The 24579-nt window shown below is 38.3% G+C and overlaps 1 long non-coding RNA gene and 1 pseudogene across 1 annotated transcript in view; one reads left to right on the top strand and one right to left on the bottom strand.

Moving 5' to 3' along the window:
• The window catches only part of LOC132659866 (uncharacterized), a 995695-nt gene that overhangs the window by 701213 nt on the left and 269903 nt on the right, over positions 1-24579 (top strand). The gene's annotated exons all lie outside the window — the stretch shown is intronic.
• LOC114114779 (olfactory receptor 7A17-like) lies at positions 1920-2906 on the bottom strand (annotated as a pseudogene).

A 24579-nucleotide genomic window follows, 5' to 3' on the forward strand; every position in this document is an offset into this window, starting at 1 on the left:
AACTATATGATTTAGGATATCTTGTTATGCAGCAATAGCTAACTGAAACAACAAAGCAAACAGTAATGAGAGCACACATAACAATATACTGCTTTTTATTTCTGGCATACATTTGATTTGGGGACAATATTCATGATTATTATTTAAACTTGTTTCAGATAACTAGATTATCAGTTGGTTCATTGGTTTCTCCTTAATGAGGAAATTCCAGTTCTGTTCTAAGGAACTTGGAATGGTTGGAAGGATATGCACATTGTGTCAAAGCAAATGGTGATCTGGAATCACATGACTAAGTAGAAATTTCAGCTTGCTTGTGAGTCATCCTTTGATCATGAAGACTGAAGATTCCTGAGGAGGAAGGACATATGAAATGGTTCAGCTTGATATTGTTCATTCACTGCTCATGATTCTTTAGTGGTTATGATGAAATTTAGAAAAGTGAAGATCCTTCATTCAGAGCAACAGAGGAGTCATAACTATAATCAGGACAGGAAATTTTAAAGTCAAAATTGAGTGATCCAGGAAAACAATTATAAAACACACCAACCAATCACTAACTCCAATGTATAGACACTCTCTCTCTCTTGGACACCAATTTTCCACTTTTCAATGAGTAGATGTATAGATGATAGAATTCTTTTACATCTAAGGTTGAAAATTTGCTATGACATATTTAAAGTTATCTGTGACAATAGGACCATACTGTTGCTGTTGTTCAGTTGATGTTATGTCTGACTCTGTGACCCCATGGACTGTGGCAGGCCAGGCTTCCCATCCTTCACCATATACTGGCATTTGTTCAAGCTCATGTCCATTGAGTTGGTGATGCCATCCAACCATCTCATCCTGTCATTCCCTTCTCCTGCCTTCAAACTTTCCCAGAATCAGGATCATTTCTAATAACTCTGCTCTTCACATCAGGTAGCCAAAGTATTAGTTTCAGCTTCAGCATCAGTCCTTCCAGTGAATATTCAGGTTTGGCTTCCTTTAGGATTGACTGGTTTGATCTCCTTGCTGTTAAGGGACTCTCAAGAATCCTATCCAACACCACAATTTGAAAGCATCAGTTCTTTAGTGCTTGGATTTCTTTATGGTTCAACTCTCACATCCATACATAACTACTGAAAAACCATAGCTTTGACTATATGGACCTTTGTCGGCAAAGTAATGTCTCTGTTTTGTAATATGCTGTCTTGATTTTTCATAGCTTTTCTTCCAAGGAGCAAGAGTCTTTTAATTTCATTGCTGCAGTCACCATTAGAAGTTATTTTGGAGCACAAAGACCATATTAGGTCAGTCTATTTATTCCCATCTGCATTTCAATATAGATTTTACTGGGAAATACATTTTTTGATGATTTTTAATAGATGATGATGGTAGATACTAGGGATACAGGTTGAACAAGCAGCATATAACCCCAGAAGAGCAGTTATAAAACTCAAATAATATGAATAAAGTTGATATTATCAAGATATCATGGAAATAAGGTTATGATATAGACAAAAAATGAAAGACTCAGAATAACAAACTGGTTTGGATTTCACTCTGCAATGGAATTATATAGGTCACTCTAGCTGCTAAGTGTGGTCTTTCTATGTGAGTGATACAACTCAAGACAATTCTTTATGGAAAATTTAAAAAAATTACTTGGGAAGATAGCTCTCATTTAAAGGGAAAACTGAGGAACAAAAAATTTTCCCATGAAATACATGGAAATTTTCAAATATTTCGTATCCAATTTCAGAAAAAGAAACTTAGAGAAGTAAGGAAAGGTATACATATACCAGACAGAATAGAAAGCTTAATTAAGTGAATTACTTAAATTATATGAAGAAGTTGAAATCAAAGAAAGACCAGGAAATGTATATAAGGAATAACATCTCTTTCTGCAATCTGATCAAGAATTACAATTTTTGCCTCTAATGCTTTGAGTGCTGTAATAACTGACACTTCTTCAGCCCCAGGACAATTGGCCCTTTTATAGCTGCCATCCCAAAGAATCTTCTTAGAAATCTCTTTATGTCTTTATTCCTCAGACTGTAGATGAAGGGATTCAGCATGAGTGTGACCACTGTGTACATCACAGAGGCTGTTGCACTTGAGTGTGATCCATGGGTAGCAGCAGAGCTAAGGTACACTCCTAAGCCTGTACAATAAAACAAGGAGATGACTGAGAGGTGAGATGCACAGGTGGAAAATGCTTTATACTACCCCCGAGCTGATGAGATTCCACCTATGGAGAAAACTATCTTAGAGTAAGAGTAACATATCCCAGTGAATGGACCACCACCAAACAGCCCAATTGCAAAATACATCATCACATTATTGAGAAAGGTATTAGAACAGGCAAGTTGGATCACCTCTTTGAATTCACAGAAAAAGGGGGATTTCCAAGACGGTACAGAAAGACAGTCGTAATGACAGTAAGCTTTGTAACAAGGAATTCAAGGCACCTATTAGCCATGATATCAGCACCAGCAGTCTACAGAAAACAGGGTTCATGATGACTGTGTAGTGCAGAGGGTGGCAGATGGCTATGAAGCGGTCATAGGACATTACTGTCAGAAGGAAGTTGTCCAACTGTACAAACAGTAGGAAAAATACATCTGGGTGAGGCAGTCTTCATAGGTAATGACTTTGGTTTGAGTTATTATATTCAGCAGCATCTTTGGAATAGTGGTGGAGACGAAACAGATGTCTACAAAGGACAGGTTGGAGAGGAAGAAGTACATGGGGGTGTGGAGGTGGGAATCTGAGATAATGGCCAGGATGATGAGCAGGTTTCCAAACACAGTGATCAGGTACATAGATAGGAAAAGGCCAAATATGAGGGGCTGCAATGCTGGTTCCTTTGAAAATCCCAGAAGAACAAATTCTGAAATTTGTGTATTGTTGCCTGGTACCATGTGGTAGTGATCACTACTAGGACAGAAAGAAAAACGACTGATTTTTACACATATAGACCTTAACATAGTGAAATGCTGTAAATTATATTCAGTCATTTTAAATTGCCTTCTGTGACATCATAAGGGTAATCAATTCATTTCAGTTCAGTCGCTCAGTCATGTCTGACTCTTTGCGACCCCATGGCCTGCAGCCCACCAGTCTCCTCCGTCCATGGAATCCTTCAGGCAAGGATACTGGAGTGGGTTGCCATTCCCTTCTCCAGGGGATCTTCCTGACTCAGGGACTGAACCCAGGTCTCCTGCATTGCAGGCAAACTCTATGGTCTGAGCCACCAGGAAGCTGTGACAACAGTGAATAGAAATTCCCATAGGCAGGTTTTCCACCAACAGGTAATCTTATTACACAGTTTAAATGCAAACTTCTTTCATACATTTGAGGAATTTATGTTGAATACTGTGTCCTGGCCTTCTCAGGTGGCTCAGTGCTAAAGAATCCACCTGCCAATGCAGTAGATGAGAGTTCAATACCTGGGTCAGGAAGATCCCCTGGAGAAGGAATGGCAACCCACTCCAGTATTCTTGTCTGGGAAATCCATGGACGGAGGAGCCTGGCGGGCTATGAGATTGCAAAAGAGTCAGACATAAATTAACTATTAAACTACAACGATTGACTGTATTCTGGGCTAAAATTATAAGATGCTGATGAGACTCCCAATGATAAATAATAAAGAAAGAATATAAATTAGCACACAAAAAGCATATACCTGGTGACAGGTTTTAGGGGAAAAAAATAAGTATAAATAGAGTGAATGGAGGTGTTACATTTTAATGCAAGTTGAAGATCTGCAAACTAGGAGAAATTTGAACAGAAGCCTGAAGAAAGACAAAGCAGAGACACAAAATTACCTGGTGGAAGAGTGTGCCCTGTTGGAGAAAGAGTCAGTGCAAAGGTCCTAAGTATGTCACTTGTTTCAAATTCTAGACTTAAAAGGAAGCCAAAGTGTCTAGGGGAATAAGCAACAGTGAGAGTTATGAGAGATGATGTCAGATGCTGCTGAGGAACAAGGTGACCTCCCTGCTACAGGTGAGACCTTAATTCACATGTTATTCCTCTCACATTTTTTTTTGTTTGCTTTGTTTCATTCCTCTGAGTAGAAGTGGATCCACTCCTTATGCCCTTCTGCTGTTAACATTGCAGGATGTGTCCATTTTGGAGTACATAAACTCAAGTATCACTGCCCAGAGAAATGCTCATTGCAAACACACACACACACACACACACACACACACACACACACACAAATACAGCACATTATGGTCTGCTGGGTTTGTTACTTGGCTTTTCCTACTTCCAGTCACAATAATTAGGACATTGTGCTATTAAAATTATCTTTACCATAAAGAATTTAGAAATAGTACCTAAATTAAAGTTGGAAAGCCTCTTGAGAAAGTGGCATTCCATTTAATAAGAGCTCTTTTTTTGCCTTCTCTGAAAAGAAAATTTATGCTGAACTGCCTTGGTAGTTCAGATGGTAAAGAATCTGCCTGTAGTGCGGGAGACCCAGGTTTGATCCCTGGACAAGAAGTTAAAAAAAAAAAAAAAACCAGAGAGAAGAAAGAATAGAGCATGTGGAAGAAAATAAACACTGCCTATAGATCCTACCTCTTAGTGGTTGCCTTGCTCTAGGGCACTGTCCTTGGAGTATGTGTATCTCAGTTCTGCAAGTATTTCATCTTCTTGGATACGTCTGATGGCCTCAGTGATCTACATTACGGTAACTCCCATGCTGAACCCCTTTATTTGCAAAACAAGATCTAATAAGCTCAGGCAGTCTCTGGGAGACAGTGAAAAAGAGAGACTCCTTGCTTCCAGCAGCATCTCAAACCCAGTTATACTCCCTTGATGCCCAGACTACTTAATAAGGTACCCTAAAGGAATTTATCAAAGGAAACATGAATCATTATCTTTGTAATGATAAAGCATTTTACTAACTGAACTCTGCTAGAGAAAGGAGCAAAGGAATTGGCCCACAATTTACAACAGAAAATATACAATGTTCAACAATAGATGAGAATTTTAAACGTAAGTGGTATAGAGGTTCTAAATGATTTTAAATGAAAAGTTTTTGAGTCAGAAAACCCCTGTTTGAATCTCAGAATTACCGTGTATCAGCTGTTTGTACTTAGTGAGACTACAGACTCATTCTAACCATTAATATCTTTACACAAAAGTGGGTGGAGAGGTATCCATTCCTCTAAGTTGGTAGACAAATTTACTCAATGTATATACAAAACTTAACATACTTGTTTCATGTCACCAAGTGAATGATTATAACTTGTGATGAGTTTGGCTGATTATTTCTTCTACCTCACAAATGTCTCCGTTGCCTTCCCACCACTTGGTAACGAAGAGTTGTAAACTAAAGCTCAGTAGTATACCATCTTGCATACCAAATACAGCTTTTTCATGTGAACACTCAATGTGAGAGAAGATACTGTGAAATGTATGTCTCAAGATCTCTGTTCCAAGGCAGTACCTGATTCAATAGACGTGGAAAAAAGGAAGATGCCAAATATATCCCATCTTAGAATGCTGAAAAAGGTGTATGTTTCACCACTCATGCCTCCAAACCTAGGATTCTTTTTCTCTGTCACTGTAAACTTCTAATCTGCTCTACTTTACCAGAACCAGTTTGAGCTCCCAATTCCTCTTTCATTCACGTCTCCAAATCAGACTTCCATTCCCATCGCTTAATTGTCAGCAAAGATTCTTGTGTTGCTGAGTCTATCAGACACTTCTCCTTTGAACATAGTAAATAAACAAATTATAATTAGTCAACCTAGCAAAACAGCATGACAAATATCTCTGCTCTGATAAAAGATGATTAGGCACTCGGGTGACCTCAGGTAAAAGTTTTCTACTTCCATTCTCTCTGAACCTTTCTTGAAGTACCTATAGAACTCTCACACTCACCTAGGATGGGGACTGCGAGAAGAAAGTTCCTATGTGGATATTCAGATTCCTCCCTGGCTGGTGAATGATGGACTGGAGCTCTGTTCCCAGGCAGGTCAGAAGGAAAGAGGGAAGTATTGGTTCTTATTCAGATGTAGGACTTCAAAACCAATAACCATGTCCTGTGCAGCTCTAGGTTGTATAGACAGAGGGACTGCAGCAGAGGAGATACTTAATGCTCCCCATGTCTGCTCATTAGGCACTATTTCCATTGTTACTCCCACCTCTGAGCACAGCATTTCCTGTGGGCACTGGTCTAGTTAGACAGAAAATTATTCTTATGATACTCTGTTCCCAGGAGACCAGGTTAGATGTCAGGAGAATCTAGTTCATATTGTTGTTGTTGTTGTTCAGTTGCCAGCTTATGTCTGACTCTTTGTGACCCCACGGACTGCAGCTCTCCAGGCTTCCCTGTCCTTCACTATCACCCAGAGTTTGCTCAAACTCATGCCCCTTGAGTCAGTGATGCCATCCAACCATCTCATCCTCTGTCATCCCCTTCTCTTCCTGCATTCAGTCTTTCCCAGCATTAGGGTCTTTTCTAATGAGTTGGCTCTTCACATAAGGTGGCACAATATTGGAGCTTCAGCTTCAGCATCAGTCCTTCCAATGAATATTCAGGATTGATTTCCTTTAAGATTGACTGGTTTGATCTTGCAGTCCAAGGGACTCTCAGGGTCTTCTCCAGCCCCACAGTTGTAACACATCAATTCTTGAGTGCTCAGCCTTCTTTCTGGTTCAGTTCTCACATCTCTACATGACTACTGGAAAACCATAGCTTTGACTATAGGAACCTTTGTCAGCAAAGTGATGTCTCTGCTTTTTAATACACTGTCTAAGTTTATCATTGCTTTTTTCCAAGGAGGAAGTATCTTTTAACTTCATGGTTGCAGCCACCATCCACAGTGATTTTGGAGCCCAAGAACATAAATGAAAATTCAGAATTCCTCTCCTGAGGTGCAATTATTCTACCACTGTCACTGTCAGATAACCATGCAAGTAAGCAGAGAAATTTTGTTGGTCAGGTAAAGCCCCCAAGTAAAGAGGTTTAGGAGGTAACTGTTGGCAGTTATTCTGAAAACCTCAGAAATGTAAAGGATCAAGGTGATATGGGTGGGACTCACAGGGCCTCTGCTTTCCTTATGGCTCAGTGGTAAAGAATCCATCTGCAATGCAGGAGATTTGGGTTTAATCCCTGGGTTGGGAGATTGTCTGCAGAAGGAAATGGCAACCCGCTCCAGTATTCTTGGAAAATTCCATGGACATAGCAACCTCACAGCTGCAGTCCATGGGATTGCAAAGAGTCATAAACAACTGAGTGTGCACACACACACCACACGCACACACAAATATAAACAATACTACATATTATATATTATGATATATAATATATGTGTATTATATATCATAATATATAATACATTATTCAGTATATATTGTGTATGGTATATATACTATATAATATGTATTTTACAATATGTAGTATATATTATATAGTATATATTATATATCTATTATATGTAATAATGAATGACATTTATATTGTTAATCACTGAACATTTAATGATCATAAAAACTTTAATTTTGTTTAGAGCAATGGAAAGAGTAGCATATACAGGCATCATTGAAATATTTCAAGATGAAATCAGGAAGAAAATTCAATAAAAAAACAACTTAAGCACATCAAACCATCACCCCAGTGAAACACATCCTTTCACAGGGACATCAATCTTCCATACTTCAATGTGTAGATGTATAGCATGATAAATATTTCAGTTAGTAATACAAAGCAAATTTAAAAATTTTCTTTGTATTCATGTTATCCCTAACTCAAAAGCCATATTAAGTATAATAAGTAACATTAAATAAATAAATTTCATTTACTCAAATTTGTTTCAATGTAGACTCCACCTGCTGATGTGTATTTGGTGACCATTTCAACAGTCACTAGAGCAGGCACTGTGGACATGGAGCTGAATAAGAGAACAGGATCCTTTTGAGGAGAATAAAACTCAATGCCCACATATACACACACTATTATTTAAGTCTACAAATGGCTTCCCACTCTAGTTCTCTTGCCTGGAGAATGCCATGGACACAGGAGCCTGGCAGGCTATAGTTCATGGGGTCACAAATGTTTGCCACAACTGAGAGACTAACACTTTCACTTTATCAGAACAAACAGTTAAGATATGACATACAAAGGAATGATTTACACAAAGGTGAAAAAAAATCACAGTCTCAGATTTACCTCTAGTAAAAAATTCTACAAATTATTTTGGTTTTTAATTGTATTTTTAAAATGAGTAATACAACAACAACTACTCTTTCAGGAAAACAAGGAAAAATTACTTTGGAAGCAAAATGCATCACCATGTTATTAAGAAAAATGTCAGGACAGAAATTATCATTGAGAAATTGATGTCTCACCCTATAAAGAATTGAAATTTTCCATATATTTCTATGCAAAGATAGGAAGAGATTGTAAATTTAAAAATATACAAATTTTAAAAATGGCTTTCTATTAGTCTGAGGAGAAAGCTTAATGAAATGAGTTACTGATTTGGGATGATTTGGGAGAATGGCATTGAAACATGTATAATATCATATATGAAATGAATCACCAGTCCAGGTTCGATGCATGATACTGGATGCTTGGGGCTGGTGCACTGAGATGACCCAGAGGGATGGTACAGGGAGGGAGGAGGGAGGGAGGTTCAGAATGGGGAACACGTGTATACCTGTGGCGGATTCATGTTGAGGTATGGCAAAACCAATACAATATTGTAAAGTAATTAACCTCCAATTAAAATAAATAAATTTATATTAAAAATGAATTACTGACACTGCATAAAGAATTTTAATTAAAAAAATCCCAGGAAGTAAATGGACAGAGCAAAGCTGATTCTACAATGATCAAAGAACCACAATTTTCAGTTCCAAGGCTTTGAACTGTGCAGTTGAGAGTACTTCATCACACCCAGGATATCTGTCCATTTTATTCTTGTCATCACATAGGGACTCTTCTGAACTTCATTTATGTTTTTATTCCTTAAACTCTAGAGAAATGGGCTCATCATGAGTGTGACACCTATGTACATCACTGAGGCTTTTGCACTGAAGTTTGAGCCATGGGTAGCCACAGAACTAAGGTATAGTCCTAAGCTCCAACAATAAAATAAAGAGACAACTGAGAGCTGAGATGCACAGGTGGAAAATGCTTTATTCTTTCACTGAGGTGAAGAGATTGCATATATGGAGGATACCAACTTAACAAGGGGATCACCAGCCAGCAGCACTGATGCAAAATACATCACTGAGTTATTAAGAAAGGTGTCAGAACAGAACATGAATAATTTTCACACCAATGGGAATTACCCATGTTACTGAACCTGGACAATTTTTATTTTGCCGTCAATAAATTGATTTTAATTGGTTATAGATAAGTTCTTCTTAAGATTATGCCCCACTCATTTCATCTCTGCATAGGAAATTTTGCCCCATTCTCAGCATATTCTCAAAAAGATCATATATGCTACAATTGCAAGAAGAAATTCTTGCATGTATTTGAGGAACATATTTCAAGTGCCAACCACGTTCCAAGAACACATAGGCAATAAGTATAGGGTGCTTAAAAATAAATACCCATACAATATTGTAAAAGTAATTAACCTCCAATTAAAATAAATAAATTTATATTAAAAATAAAAATTATCTCTCAAAAAATAAATACCCCACCATCCAATGATGGTGAAAATGATATGCAAATAAGTATGTCAGATGGTGACAAATGCTATGAAGGAAACAAATCCATGTATTGAAAACAATATCTTGGTAGGAGATATTACCTTGTGCTGAGTGTTCAAATAAGGCTGGCAAACAGGTGATAATTCAGCAGGTACCTCAAGAAAGAAAGAGAATGATGTAGTATGATGTCAGAAGGAGCGTGTGTCTGGCAGAGGGAATGGCCACTGCCGTGGACATGAAGAAGATATTTGTTCCACATGTTCAAATGCAAACAAGGAAGCCACAGGGGCAGAGCGATGAGCAAGATGGGGAGTGATTAGAGATGGTGTCAGGGATGCAGAGGAACAAGGTAGCTTCCTGCTACAGCTGACACTTCAGTCCACACAGAATCCCTTTTGTACGCTCTTTCTTGCATTTTATTAATTTGTTGCCAAGGCTTTCTGTGAATTCAAACAAATTTCTTAATACTATCTGTTGACTGAATTTTTTTTTTGAGGTATTTAAGACATCTTCCTTTTATTTACTTATTTATTTTTTACTTTACAAGATTGTATTGGTTTTGCCACACATCAACATGAATCTGCCACGGGTGTACACGTGTTCCCAATCCTGAACCCCCCTCCCACCTCCCTCCCCATACCATCCGTCATTCTGACCTCTGTGTTATGTCACCTTAATACATAAGCCCAGGTGCCTCTGCTTTAAGAACTGCTCTCAAGCCACAGGGCACAGACACATACCAAATCCTCCTGGGCTGTGTTACTACCATGCACTTCTCACCTAGAACTACCTGCCTTTGTCATTACATTGAGGCTGGTCAAATCAGATTATCTTTCTCCTAAAAAAAATGAATGTATAAATAGTACGCAGAAATTCCACTTTCTAAGCTTTCCATGGACCAATAAACTAGGGGTTCTTTTTAGGTATGAGTCTTTCTGCCATGTATTTAATTTATTTTTTTAATATACATTTATTTATTTTAATTGGAGGTTAATTACTTTACAATATTGTATTGGTTTTGCCATACATCAACATGAATCCGCCACAGGTGTACACGTGTTCCCCATCCTGAACCCCCTCCCTCCTCCCTCCCCATATTAAAAAGTAAGAGAGAGGCCTGCCCTGATGGTCCAGTGGTTAAGAATCTGTCTGCCAACCTGAGGGACACAGGTTTGGTCACTGCTCCCAGAAGATCCCATATGCCACGTGGCACCTAAACCCATTCATCACAACTACTGAAGCCTGTGCACCTAGAACCTATGCTCAGCAACAGGAGAGGCCACCACGATGAGGAGCCAGTGCACCGCAACGAACAGTAGCAGTGCCACATCTAGGAAAAGCCCGCATGCAGCAAGGAGGATGCAGGGCAGCCATATATACATACATATTTAAGTACAAGAGAGACTAAAATAAATGAAATGGATATTGCCGGAAAATGATCTAGTAAGCTCAAAGGTTCTCTAAGACAATGTGACGAAGAATAACTTCTTCGGTTTGGCAAAATTCCAGCCCCTGTAAGATCTCCTTGATGTCAAGAGGAAAAATTTCCTTTATTCCAATAACATAGACAGTGATATGTGTATGATGTGAAACACCATACAGATTGAATATCCAAGAAAAAATAAGCAAAAGAAATAAATCAACAGTTCACAAAAGGGTATATACAGACACAGTAAGAGTTTAGCATGTCTTATATTAAGCAGTATAAGATTTGTCCTGAGACTTTTCCATATTTTTAGACTTTTTCTTTTTGTGGTCTTGAAGTAGGAGATAGATGAGACCCGCCCCTGGACTGGACAGCTGGTGTTGGTCAAGTGGAGCAAAATTGAAGTTTTGTTCTCACCCAGATACTCCAAGGACAAAGCTAGAGGCAGAAGCTGATTTCTGCTGAAGTAAAGAGATAAAGTGCCCACTCCTGAGGTCAAGGAAGACTTCCGTGTCTGCACATGTGCAGGGAACCTCCTTGGGAGTCAAGAAGGGAGGGGTGCCATCCCAAAATAAGTGTGGACACGCACCCACAGGTCTGTGATGGGATCCATCTTAGCAAAAAGTTGTGTATGCGTCTTGGTGAGGGTCCTAGGACCAATCAGGTGTGATAAAAGAAAAAAGTTAACTGGCCAAGTGTAAGCAAAGACCCAAAAGGACTGTCCTATGTATATGCTTTAAATCACCTTTTACTGTGCTCCTCATTCAGGACGCCAGCACTCCTCTCTGGGGTGTATTTCTGCGCTTATTTAAATAAATAAGCTGCTTCTCTGGGTATCCTTCCATTTATTGTGCTGTGTCTCTTAATAATAAACTTTGTGCCTGTTTTGCAGTCTTTGCCTCCTTGAAACATTTTTGCTTTCAAATAGGGTAAGAATCAGGGAACTTTGCTTCTAACCTTGGTGGTCTAGGGCTTCCTAATAGCTTAGTTGGTAAAGAATCCACCTGCAATGCAGGAGACTCCCGTTCGATCCCTGGGTTGGGAAGATCTACTGGAAAAGGGATAGGCTACCCACTCCAGTATTCTTGAGCATCCCTTGTGGCTCAGCTGGTGAAGAATCTGCCTCCATTGTGCGAGACTTGGGTTCGATTTCTGGGTTGGGAAGGTCCCCTGGAGAAGGGAAAGGCTACCTACTTCAGTATTCTGGCCTGGGAATTCCATAGAGTCAGTCATGACTGAGTGACTTTCACTTTCACTTCTTGGTGGACTAACAGCTAAGTTCAATACAAGGACAGGGAAATAAGATCCTGCTTCAAAACTACTGTCTCTATTCGCAATGTTCTCCATAGTGGCTGTACTAGTTTGCATTCCCACCAACAGTGTAGGAGGGTTCCGTTTTCTCCACACACTCTCCAGCATTTATTGCTTGCAGATTTTGGATCACAGCCATTCTGACTGGTGTGACGTGGCACCTCATTGTGGTTTTGATTTGCATTTCTCTAATAATGAGTGATGTTGAGCATCTTTTCATGTGTTTGTTAGCCATCCGTATGTCTTCTTTGGAGAAATGTCTATTTAGTTCTTTGGCCCATTTTTTGATTGGGTCGTTTATTTTTCTGGAATTGAGCTGCATAAGTTGCTTGTATATTTTTGAGATTAGTTGTTTGTCAGTTGCTTCATTTGCTATTATTTTCTCCCATTCAGAAGGCTGTCTTTTCACCTTGCTTATATTTTCCTTTGTTGTGCAGAAGCTTTGAATTTTAATTAGATCCCATTTGTTTATTTTTGCTTTTATTTCCATGACCCAGCAATCCCACTGCTGGGCATACACCGAGGAAACCAGAATGGAAAGAGACACATGTACCCCAATGTTCATCACAGCACTGTTTATAATAGCCAGGACATGGAAACAACCTAGATGTCCATCAGCAGATGAATGGACAAGAAAGCTGTGGTACATATACACAATGGAGTATTACTCAGCCATTAAAAAGAATTCATTTGAATCAGTTCTGATGAGATGGATGAAACTGGAGCCGATTATACAGAGTGAAGTAAGCCAGAAAGAAAAACACCAATACAGTATACTAACACATATATATGGAATTTAGAAAGATGGCAATGACGACCCTGTATGCAAGACAGCAAAAAGACACAGATGTGTATAACAGACTTTTGGACTCAGAGGGAGAGGGAGAGGGTTGGATGATTTGGGAGAATGGCATTCTAACATGTATACTATCATGTAAGAATCGAATTGCCAGTCTATGTCTGACGCAGGATACAGCGTGCTTGGGGCTGGTGCATGGGGATGACCCAGAGAGATGTTATGGGAGGGAGGTGGGAGGGGGTTCATGTTTGGGAATGCATGTAAGAATTAAAGATTTTAAAATTAAAAAAATAAAATAAAAAGAATAATTAAAAAAAAAAGACTACTGTCTCTCTGAGAACAGTCTGATAGGGAATGAAGCAAGCCCTGTCTCAGTTTTCTTATAGGGCACTGCTTTTTTTGTTTGTTTTTGTAAGCATGTTTTAAATTAACATTTTTAATAAATTTTTTCATATTAAATATCTTCAAATAACATTGATCCAATACAGATAAACCTGAAACATGAATTTAATATATCACTGTTTCACTGTTCATTTATTTAATAAATATCTATTGAGCATGATGTTGTAAAAGATATTAATGGCTAACATTTAGGTCTTCCCTGGTGGCTCAGTGGTAAAGAACCTGCCTGCCAATGCAGGAGACTCAGGTTCAATATCTGGGTCAGGAATATCCTCTGGAGGAAGAAATGACAACCTATTCCAATATTCTTGCCTGGGAAATCCCCCTGGACAGAGGGGCTTGGCAGGCTACAGTCCATGGGGTGGCAAAAGAGTTGGACACGACTTATGGCTAACAACAACAAATGGCTAACACTTAACTGAATATTTAACATGAATCAATGCATTAAATGGATTGTTTCACTTGATCTTCACAATAACTTTACGAAGCAGTTTCATTATTATCTTAGTTTTCCATGATACGAAACTGAGGCACAGAGCAGTGAAATGATTTTCCCAGGGTCTCAAAGCTAGACAGTTGGCATTTTAACCCAAAGTGTCTGAGTCCAGAGGCCAGGTTTTTCATCATTGTTACCAAACTTGATGTGATTTACAAAGAATAATAAAGCCCTTTTTTTTTGCATTCAATGAATTTATAGACTATAGGCGATTGCTTGTCTGTTATTCGTGGGTTTAATATTTTGTCTTATTTTTCTTTTATAAATCCATGGGTACACTTTAATGCTGGTTCCTGTCTTTGTCCAAAATGCAAAGACTTTTCCAGACCCTGCTCTGTAAATCTTGAGCACATCCTGAATATCCATTATCTTATTGTGGATAACTTTCTTCAAATGATTTAAGCCCGAGGACACTGTCACACACATGCTTATTTCACTGTACTATGATGTTGCCATCTAAAAATAAAGTGACGTTAGTGGTAAAGAACCTGCCTGCCAATGCAGGACATAAGAGATGCAGGTCCCATACCTGGGTCAAGAAGATCCCCTGGAGGAGGAAATGACAACTAACTCCAGCATTCTTGCCTGGAGAATCCCATTGACAGAGGACCCTGGCAGGCTACCATCCACAGGATGACAAAGTCAGACATGACTAAAGCAACTTAGCACGCCTAATGTTGCCGCTATAATGTAAGATCCTAATCATTAGACACTTCACCTATTTTTTCATTTCTTATTTTCAGAAAGGTGGGTGACTATATCTGTACTTACACAGGAAAACATTTAAGTAAATGTGAAATTATGAAATAAAAAGAAGGGCAGATAGAATAAAGCCAGGTAAAATAGATTAGTTTCAGAGCAACTATATTAAACAAAATTTAATGAAGCATCAAAAACTAACCAAAACAGTATTTCATTCTCTGCATCTGTGAGTCTGTTGGGTATATTCTTTTCTTTTCTTTTTCTTTTTTTTTTTTAGATTCTGCATATAAGGGTTAACATTTGCTTTGTCTGTCACCATTGAGGAAAAGGAAGAGGGAAGTGTCAAGATAGAAGCATGGAACTAAGAAGCACAAACTACTATGTATAAAATAACTAAGTTGCAAGGGTACTTTGTACAGCACAGGGAATATAGCCAGCATTTTATAAAAACTTTATATGGTGTATAATCTATAATAATGCTGTCATTATGTCATGCATCTAAAATGAATATAATTTTGTAAATCAAATATACTTCAATTTAAAAAACTAACTGAAAGATGGAAAAATTGGAATGACTTAATGATGTCACATGGATTAGTAATTAAATTGGCAAAGCTATAGACATAAGTGAATATAATAGACAATGTTCCTAGAAATAGTGACATATAGTAGATGCTCAGTTATTATTTGTTGACTGAATCAGGAATTAGATCTCAGTATAGATGTACACTGAATATATGGTAAGATTATATTTCTATTTATTTGGCAAGGCTAGATTATTGAATAAAAGCTGGTAAAAGTGGATATATACCTGGAAGAAAATGAAGTATTCCCCTCCCTCATTCATATTACCAAAAAAATCACAGGGGTTATCTATCCACTGTAAGAGTAATAATTTTGGGTAAACATCTAGAAAGCTACATATTACAATCTACAGGTGGGGCAAGGAATTTTAATTAAGGCAAGAAACTGACAAGTAAAAAGAAAACCATATTTAATTAAATAAAAGGTGAAGTATTTGTATGGCCAGAACATCATCCAAATGCCAACTGAAAAGCACTAGCTTTTAAAAACTTATTTGAAAGGCTGATAATGGTAGAGTAATAAACATATAATGTATATGTATACATAAACACAAATATTTGGCCATAAAATATTTCACATCCCCTGGAGTAGGAAATGGCAACCAACTCTAGGATTCTTGCCTGGAAAATTCCATGGACAGAGGAGCCTGGTTAGCTACAGTCCAGGGGTTGCAAGAGTCAGACACAACTGAGCTACTAAGGACACACACACGCAATATACATATAATATATTGCTATATTGGAAAATCCCATGGACGAAGGAGCTTGACAGGCTATAGTCTATGGGGTTGCAAAGAGTCGGACACGACTGAGCGACTTCACTTCACTTCACTTCATAGGATAATAACAGGCAAACTAGAATGGTGATCAAATATGTGAATCTGATCAAACTCAGTACTAGTTTAGAAAACAACAATCTTTTCCACACCCAACAGCCTTGGAAAACACTTAGAGAGCTGTCACACTGTTTGCAGTGGTACCTTGAAACAGGGAGCAAACAGGTACTATCTATTCCTGCTGACAGAAATTTACAGTGTTACAATGTTGGGAAAACATTCTGAAGAATGGTATAGATATTACAAGTATAGAAGTTTTTTAACCCAAAGTTTCTCAATCTCAGCATTATTGACATTCTCAAGCAGGTGTTCTCTGTGGTGGGATCTGTCCTGTGACTTATAGGATGTCTAGAGCATCCCTGGCCTCCAGCCATCCCTCCTCAGTGTGACAGACAGACATTTGTACAAGCATTCCTCAGTGTTCTCTGGAAACATAGCTGCTCCCAGTCAGAACAATAGTTAGAACTTAACAACCTCAAATATTTTTGTAGCAATGATACAACAGCACTTTAAGGGGAAAGATTATGGAAGATTACTCGTAGTGTAAATATCACATCCCCTCCCATGAATTATTAAACAGCTATTGAAAATAATAAACTAGTACTGGATAGGAAGAAAGTCCCTGGTGCATATTGATAAATAAGGAAAATGGGAAACAGGTAGAAAAAGACTGTACTGAAACATAAAGAGCATTTTGGATATGCATTGGACTCTGTTCATGCATTTGTAGAAAAGTGTATGAATAGATATGCATACATAACACAGAAAGAGAAATTTTAAAAGAAACCAAGAGCCTATGGGAAAATGTCAATGAGAATGAAATTAAGTATGAAGATTTCAAAATAATTGAATATAACAAAACTGAATGAAAGTCTACAGTTCTCTTATGTAAAGATATAAAATGGGAATAATTTAATGACATTAACATGGGCCACAGTTCAATATTAAATTGTCCAAGACTTGGAAATAAAAGAGTATAGCAGAACAGATTTTAAAATGTGAGGAGAGAAGAATAGTCCAGTTATAATTTATTCTTATATGAAGATACATGGATTCAAATACATTTACAGAAGATTGAAGTGAAGTGTTAGTCGCTCAGTCTTGTCTGACTCTGTAACCCCATGGACTGTAGCCCGCCAGGCTCCTCTGTTCATGGGATTTCTCAGGCAAGAATACTGGAGTGGATTGCCATTTCCTCCTCCAGGGGATCTTCCCAACTCACGGATTGAGCTCAGATCTCCTGCATTGTGAGCAGATCTTTACCTCCTCAATCACCAGGAAAGCTCTATGGAAGATTAAGCTGACCTTTTTATTCCAAAGATTAAGAAGAATGCTCTCTACATGATGACCAAAGATGATATAACTTTTAGAAACACATTTAGGGGCGGGATGAACATGGCGGCGTCGGGGCCAGGGCTCTCAGGGCTCACCATTGCAGCTGGGAATGCTCGTTTCGTGGGCTCCTGGGTCCCCGTCGATTGGCATCCAGCCAGCAGAGCGCAGGGCTGTGGGCCACAGTAGGTCATCCAGAGGACCCAAGACATGGTGGTTACTAATAGACTTCCCACTACTTCTTCATTCCACGTGGACTCCTTCACGGGCAGTGAGCATCGCAGCTTCCTTGAACTTCATCTGGATTTAATGACAACAGGCTCAACTTTTCATTCACTTGTATGACTATGAGCAGTTTGACCAAGTTGAAGAAGATGACTCGTTTGTAGTCTTCCTCATCAGCTCATTCCATCTACTGGCTTTAAAATCATTTAGTACAGAGCTCACCGTCTAGGTGTTCATCCAGTGTTTTGTTTGCTTATCATGCAGGATCATTTTAAAAGGAAAAGTATGTGTGTATGAGTTAGAGCTCTGATCCCAGGAGTACATGTAGAAGCTTCCCCTGAGAAATGTATCGTTTTTGCACCAATGCTACTGAAATGTGTGAATGTGGTATACCACGCGTCCCAATAAGTGTAAACAGCGTCATACGCTACTTATTTGAAATGACCAGTACTCATGACATTCCATTCAACTGAGGACTAAATATAGCCAACGTAGGCTGTGTTTGCCAAATAGACTTTGAAGTATTCTTCACACAGTCCTTCATCGATGCCAGTTTTCAGATCGAAGAAACCCTTGCTCCATGAAGTTTGTGAACACATATACTCATGTTTTGTTTGAGATTTTAAAGTCATTCTTCAGTTTTGTTGGAGGAATGGTTCTGTATATGCCCCTTGGATCCCCAAATCCACTGATGTTCATGTGTCTTGGGGCTTCCCAGGTGGTTCTAGTGGTAAAGAACATGCAGAACATACCCATGCAGGAGACATGGGAGGTATGGATTCCATCCCTGGGGCAGGAAGATCTCCTGAGGAGAGCATGGCAACCCCTCCAGTATCTTTGCCTAGAGAATCTCATGGAGAGAGGAGCCTGGTGGGGCCTAGTCCATATGATCCCAAGGAGTTGGACACAATGTAAGTGACTTCGCACAGCACATGATTCGTTGTCATAGCTAATATAATGGAGATGACATAAAAGAAGCACCAGCGGGCGAAAGTCAATATCCATCACTTTTAAACTTTGGAATGTATTGTGATATTTTACATCCATATTTGTATGACTTGATAGTTGGAGAATCGATGCATGTGAAGGCCTGGTTGTGTTATATGTATGTTGAGGGAAGATATATTTTTATGTGGTTTGACATATAGGTCCCATTTCATTCGTAGACATATGCATACTCATCACTTATCATCATTTTTTTTTAAAAAGACCATTGTTTGGAAAGGTTGTTGTCTAACCATGAAAGATGCTTGAATTCTTGGGCTCCTTAGAGGAAGAATTCAACCCGGGGCCAGTGATGAGGCTTGATCAGTCAGAGCTTTTGTGTCCCAACGTTTTATTAAAGTATAAAGAGAGAAAGCTTCTGACATAGACATCAGAAGGGGGCAGAAAGAGTGCCCCCTACTCATCTTTGGCTGGATGTTATCTAGCTACTAGCAGTCTACTCATTAGAGAAAGGAATGGCAGCAGACCCCTCACCCACAAGATATATGGAGATGACCGTGGCACCAGGTGAGTCATCCTGGGCCATAAAACGATTGATATGAGCAAATGGATAGCTTCATTCATAGATCAGGAGAGCCATGTATGAGTAAAGCATATTGGTTTGTCAAGTCAGTTCTGAGCCTTTAGGCAGAACCTACTTGAAGATAGAGTCTAGGGTAAATACATAGTACATTCACATAGCTTAAGGCAAACCTTTCCATGAGAAAAATGCCTTGGTCAGCTCAAAGTATGAGAAAAGTGAAGTTCAGGCGGAACCAGGTGTCATTATAGCAACACAGAATTGTAAGAGAAAATCTCTTTTAAATTTGTATCAAGAAGGGAAAAAAGATAACAGCTTGTTTCCTCCTGCCTCGGAAGTGACAGATAACAACTGTCTGACACTTGCACCCCATTTCCTCCCTTTGGAGACCCCTGGCCTTCCTGGCTGTTACCCTCTCAGTTTCATTCATTGAGCGTTTTCTGCCTTGTGAAACATTGGGCATAGAAGTATGTGTTTATTTAGGGGTATTTCATCCAATTTCATTTAAATGCATATGTGAATTAGAAAGTTTGACATGCTGTTGCTTTGTATACCGATTGGGAAATGTGAGCCTCCACGCTTAATTTAGTTTTTCATGTTCATTTTTCTTTTTAGGGGTACAAAGAAAAATAATATGACTGTTAAGATCAGCTTTCGTATTTTTGCCAAATATGAATTGGGATCACATCGATCAGAGATGAGTCTGTGCATGAAAGCCCTAATAACTAATGCTAATTGACTTCACTACCATGGGATGTTTTCATATCTATTGAGGATTTACTTCATGTATTTCGATTTTAACTTTCTGTCTTACAGCCTTGTTTGTAGATCAAAGCTATTTGAAATTGTCATCTGGTTTCAAATGGCTTGTGAGGTTATTCATGAGTGGTTTATAAAACCGAATGGATTGTACGTAGCCATACTTTGTTGTCATTCTATGAATTTGAAGAATGTCTGAAGAATGTCTGCAGTTATGCCTTAAAGATTCATACAATTGATGTCCAATATTTATCTCAATAGACTTGCTTTCAATTTGTAGTTTCCTATGCGTATGTCTTTCTTTATGGATTTGGGTAGAACTTGTATTGGAACACTGAAAAATCTGTGATATCAACCGTGCTGACCTTTCTGGTGGTCATCATTAAGATTTTCACGCTCTATGGATCCTAGTGGAAACAGGTGCTGTTCATCCTACTTTTGTGAAGATTGAACTCATCGTAGAAAGTGGAATTTGTTGAAATATTTATGGTATAAATAAATCTTGTCTATATAAAAAAAAAAGAAACACATTTAATCACAAAGGCTGAATGGAATAATACAGAAAAATAGATAAAATTAGAGATATGTGTATAAATTTATTTATTCACAGTAATTATGCATGAGAACATTTATTATTATTCTTGTTTAAAACAAGGCTTTGGACATGAAGAATATAAAGTGATAGGTCAGTTATTTCAGTCAGAAAAAATTTTTGAAAGTTGAAAGCAATGGGAAGAACACCATATGATTAATAATTTAAGCACACATAGTTTAGAATTTCAAATATCCCCATACATATATCTATAAATACATAAAATAAGTAAACTGCAGGCAATAATTTTGTGAAAAAATAAAACCTCAAATTATTTTTTATGCTTATAATCCAGCCATACTATACAAAAGCTAAGGGCTCCCACAGACAAATTTTCGTGGAGAAAGCAAATGGTTAACAAATGAAAATATATATACAACCTCACAGATAACAAAATAATTGCAAAGTAAATCTCTTTAGTGTGCCCATCTTCACATTTGTTATGTGAGTATCCAGAGAGAGAGAGAAGAGATACTAGGATACATATGTTACCAAAAATGGTGTTGTAGGGATATATTTGCATAAATCCCTTGGTTAGGATCTTTCTAATTAATATGGAAACTGTCCATCTTAAAATGTCCATCTTAAAATAAAATGAAATGTCTATCTTAAAATAAAATGAAATGCCCTTATTTCACTGTATGTCACTCAACCACTAATATGCTATTTTTCTACTCGTTATTTAGTAATATCACAGCACTTATGTTCCACTTTTACTGGGAGCATTTTATGCCTCCCATTCCCTCTTCTTAATGGACATGTTTTTATCATTGAATTGTCAACACTGAGCCTGCCTTACTGAGGCCAATATTTGCTTCTCTGGCCAATTACCTTTGATATCTGAACTAGACTGGATTGGCTCACAGGTGACCTTTGATAGAGGTTCAAGGATTTCTTTTCTCTAGTCCTCTCCCATGGGCTTCCCCGGTGGTGCAGTGGTAAAACATCTCAGGAGACACAAAAAACATGGGTTTGATACTCGGATTGGGAAGATCACCTGGAGCAGGAGACGGCAACCCACTCCAGTATTCTTGCCTGGAAAATCCTATGGGTAGAAAAGCCTGGTGGGCTACAGTCCATGGGGTCACAAAGAGTCGGACATGACTGCAATGACTTACACCAGCACCAGTCCTCTCCTGCAATAGCTACTGGGCTCTCAGACTCACCTGGATGGGAACTGAGAGAAAGGTCTCTGTGTGGAAATTCAAATGCCTCCTGGAGGGTTGATACTGGAGACTGAAGCTCTGTGTCACAAAACAGCAGGAAAGACTTGAAGATCAGCAGACTTAGGTCTCCAAAGGAAACACATCCTGTGAAGTCCAAGATTTCTCGGGCTGAGGGAATTGCAGCAGAAGAGTTTTATAGCTCACTTTGTATTCTCATGAGGTATCTTTTCTGTTGTAACCCACATTCATGTCATGATTTCCCTGTGGAACACAGGTCTGGACACAAGGAAGTATTTCCAGCTGACTCTCTGCTCCTAGGAGACCAGGTTACAAGCAGGATGAATTTAGATTTTATTTCTCCTTCTTCATGAACTCTCCTGCATCTGGAGGTCTAAACCTCTCAGCACATTTTCCCAGCCTGAGTTAAAAAGTTTTCTCAAAGTTTAAGACTGTGAATTCTCTCTTGATTAGGTCCCTCTAATCTACCAATCATTGACTAGACAGCTCTAGAAAATTGTTAATCCCCTTTTTACAAGTGGAATAACATTGTCCTTTCATATAAAACTTTGGGCACTACACTGCTTGTATTCCTGAATCTTTTCCCAAAGCTATTAGAAATTTCATACTTGGTTCCAGAAGTTAGAGCCATCATTTAGCCTCTCATTACAAAATATTTGTTATTATGAGACATATTTAAATATTTTTATATACTATTACCTTCCTTGGAAATTACAGTCTGCTTTAATTTTATAGAAGTTCATTCTGTGATGTTGTCCTCTTATGCACCTCATTCTCCATTGTACAAAAGAGGTTCAGACAGGTTTAATGTTCTGATCAAAGTTTTAAACAAGTAAGAGAATGCATCTTGACTGGACTCTCTCAGGATGCTTCCAGTTTTCAAACTCTAAGACAGTGATTGTTAACTAAAGACCATCTTACAACTGGTGATATTTGGCTTGTCTGTAGGGCTGCCACTGAAAATCTGTGCAGGACAGCATTCAACACAGATGATTATACTGCCCCAAATGTCAACAGTGAGAGGGTGAGAAAATTTATTCTAGACCAGCATGTCTCTAATTCACTATTTCCACAAATTGCTAAAGGTTGTAGTTCAAATTCAAATCATGATTCAACAAGTCTGATTCAGGTAGCCCAGGATCTCTGCATTTCTATCAAGATGCTAAATGTTATTGATGCTGCAGATCCTGGTCTGTGGACCACAATTTGAACAGCAAGACAGTGGTCATGAATTTGACCCATGTGTTGGTAGTCTTAGGTCTTTACCAAAAATATTTCATGTAGGTAATTTTGAAAGAAAATAGTTTCACTTACTTTATAGTGATAAATTTACTTGATTTTTTATTTATGCAAAATAAATGAGTGACATCAAATAATTTCTGTCTGAAAAATACTTTGCAGTAGGCAGAATAAAGGGGCTTCCTGGGTGGTGCCTGTGGTAAAAGATCTGCCTGCCAATGCAAAAGCAAGAAAGGCAGTTTCAGTCCCTGGGCTGGGTTGATCCCCTAGAGCAGGAAATGGCAAGCTACTCCAACATTCTTTCCTGGACAGTTCCATGGACAGAAGAACCTGTTGGCTTACAGTTCACTGGGTTGTAAAGAGTCAAAGTGACAAAACACAGGCAGAATAAAATCCTCAAAAACTATGTCCTCATCATATTCCTAAGAACTTTTAAATATCCTAGCTTGCACTGCAAGAAAAACTGCAATAGCAGATGCAATGATTGTTAATTAATCTTGATATAAGATTAGCACAGATTATCCAAGTTGGACTAATGTAATCATAGTAACCCTTTAAAAGTGTGAAAAAAGATGCAGTGAGATAGGCAGTTAAAAATGCTATGCACCTGGGTTTGAAGATAGGGGAAGGACCATGAGCCCAGGAATGCTGGTGGCCAATGTAAATAAAATAAGAAAGGGAATACTTGTCCTCTGGAGTGTCCATGAGGATCAAAGACCTGCCAACATTTCAATTTTTAGCCAAAGAGACCCATTTCAGGTTCCTGACCTTCTAGAATTTCAAGATAGACATTCATTCTAAACTACTGGTGTAGTAATTTATTACAGGAGCAAGATGAATCTAATACAGATATTTGTTCAATCAGATATTGTCCCTCTGCTCTGAGTTTAAGCTTTTCAATACAGTCAGTGAGCCTCTCTTAAAAGGCATTCTCTGTTGAATTCCTATTTTAAATATAAGACAACTAGAGTCAGTTTGGAGAAATTTTGCCCCATTAGCTGGTACAGGGAATTTCACATTGCCCAATATAAATATTGGAGAAAGAAATGGTAACTGTCTCCAGTATTCTTGCCTGGAAAATCTCATGGACAGAGGAGCCTACAGGGCTACAGTCCACAGTGCCACAAGAGTCAGACACAATTTAGGGACTAAACAATAACAACAAATGTAAATATAGTTCTGACTTTAAGATCTTGGAGAATTTAAGATTAAAAAAAAGTAAACCATTATCAAAATTAAGGTAACACATTCTATTTTATATCTTCCTGTTAAACTTTTTTTTTCACTTTGTTGCAAATGTTTTTGTTTCATTTTTTGCTTTATTTATTTATTTATTCATTTTTTACTTTACAATATTGTATTGGTTTTACAATACAACAACGTGAATCTGCCACGGGTGTACACGTGTTCCCAATCCTGAACCCCCCTCCCTCCTCCCTCCCCATTATATTCTATTTATGTTAATTCAAGCATTTATGCTCTCATGACTATCCTTCCAACT

This window comes from Ovis aries, chromosome 5, assembly GCF_016772045.2.
Source record: "Ovis aries strain OAR_USU_Benz2616 breed Rambouillet chromosome 5, ARS-UI_Ramb_v3.0, whole genome shotgun sequence".
Classification (NCBI taxonomy): Eukaryota; Metazoa; Chordata; class Mammalia; order Artiodactyla; family Bovidae; genus Ovis; species Ovis aries.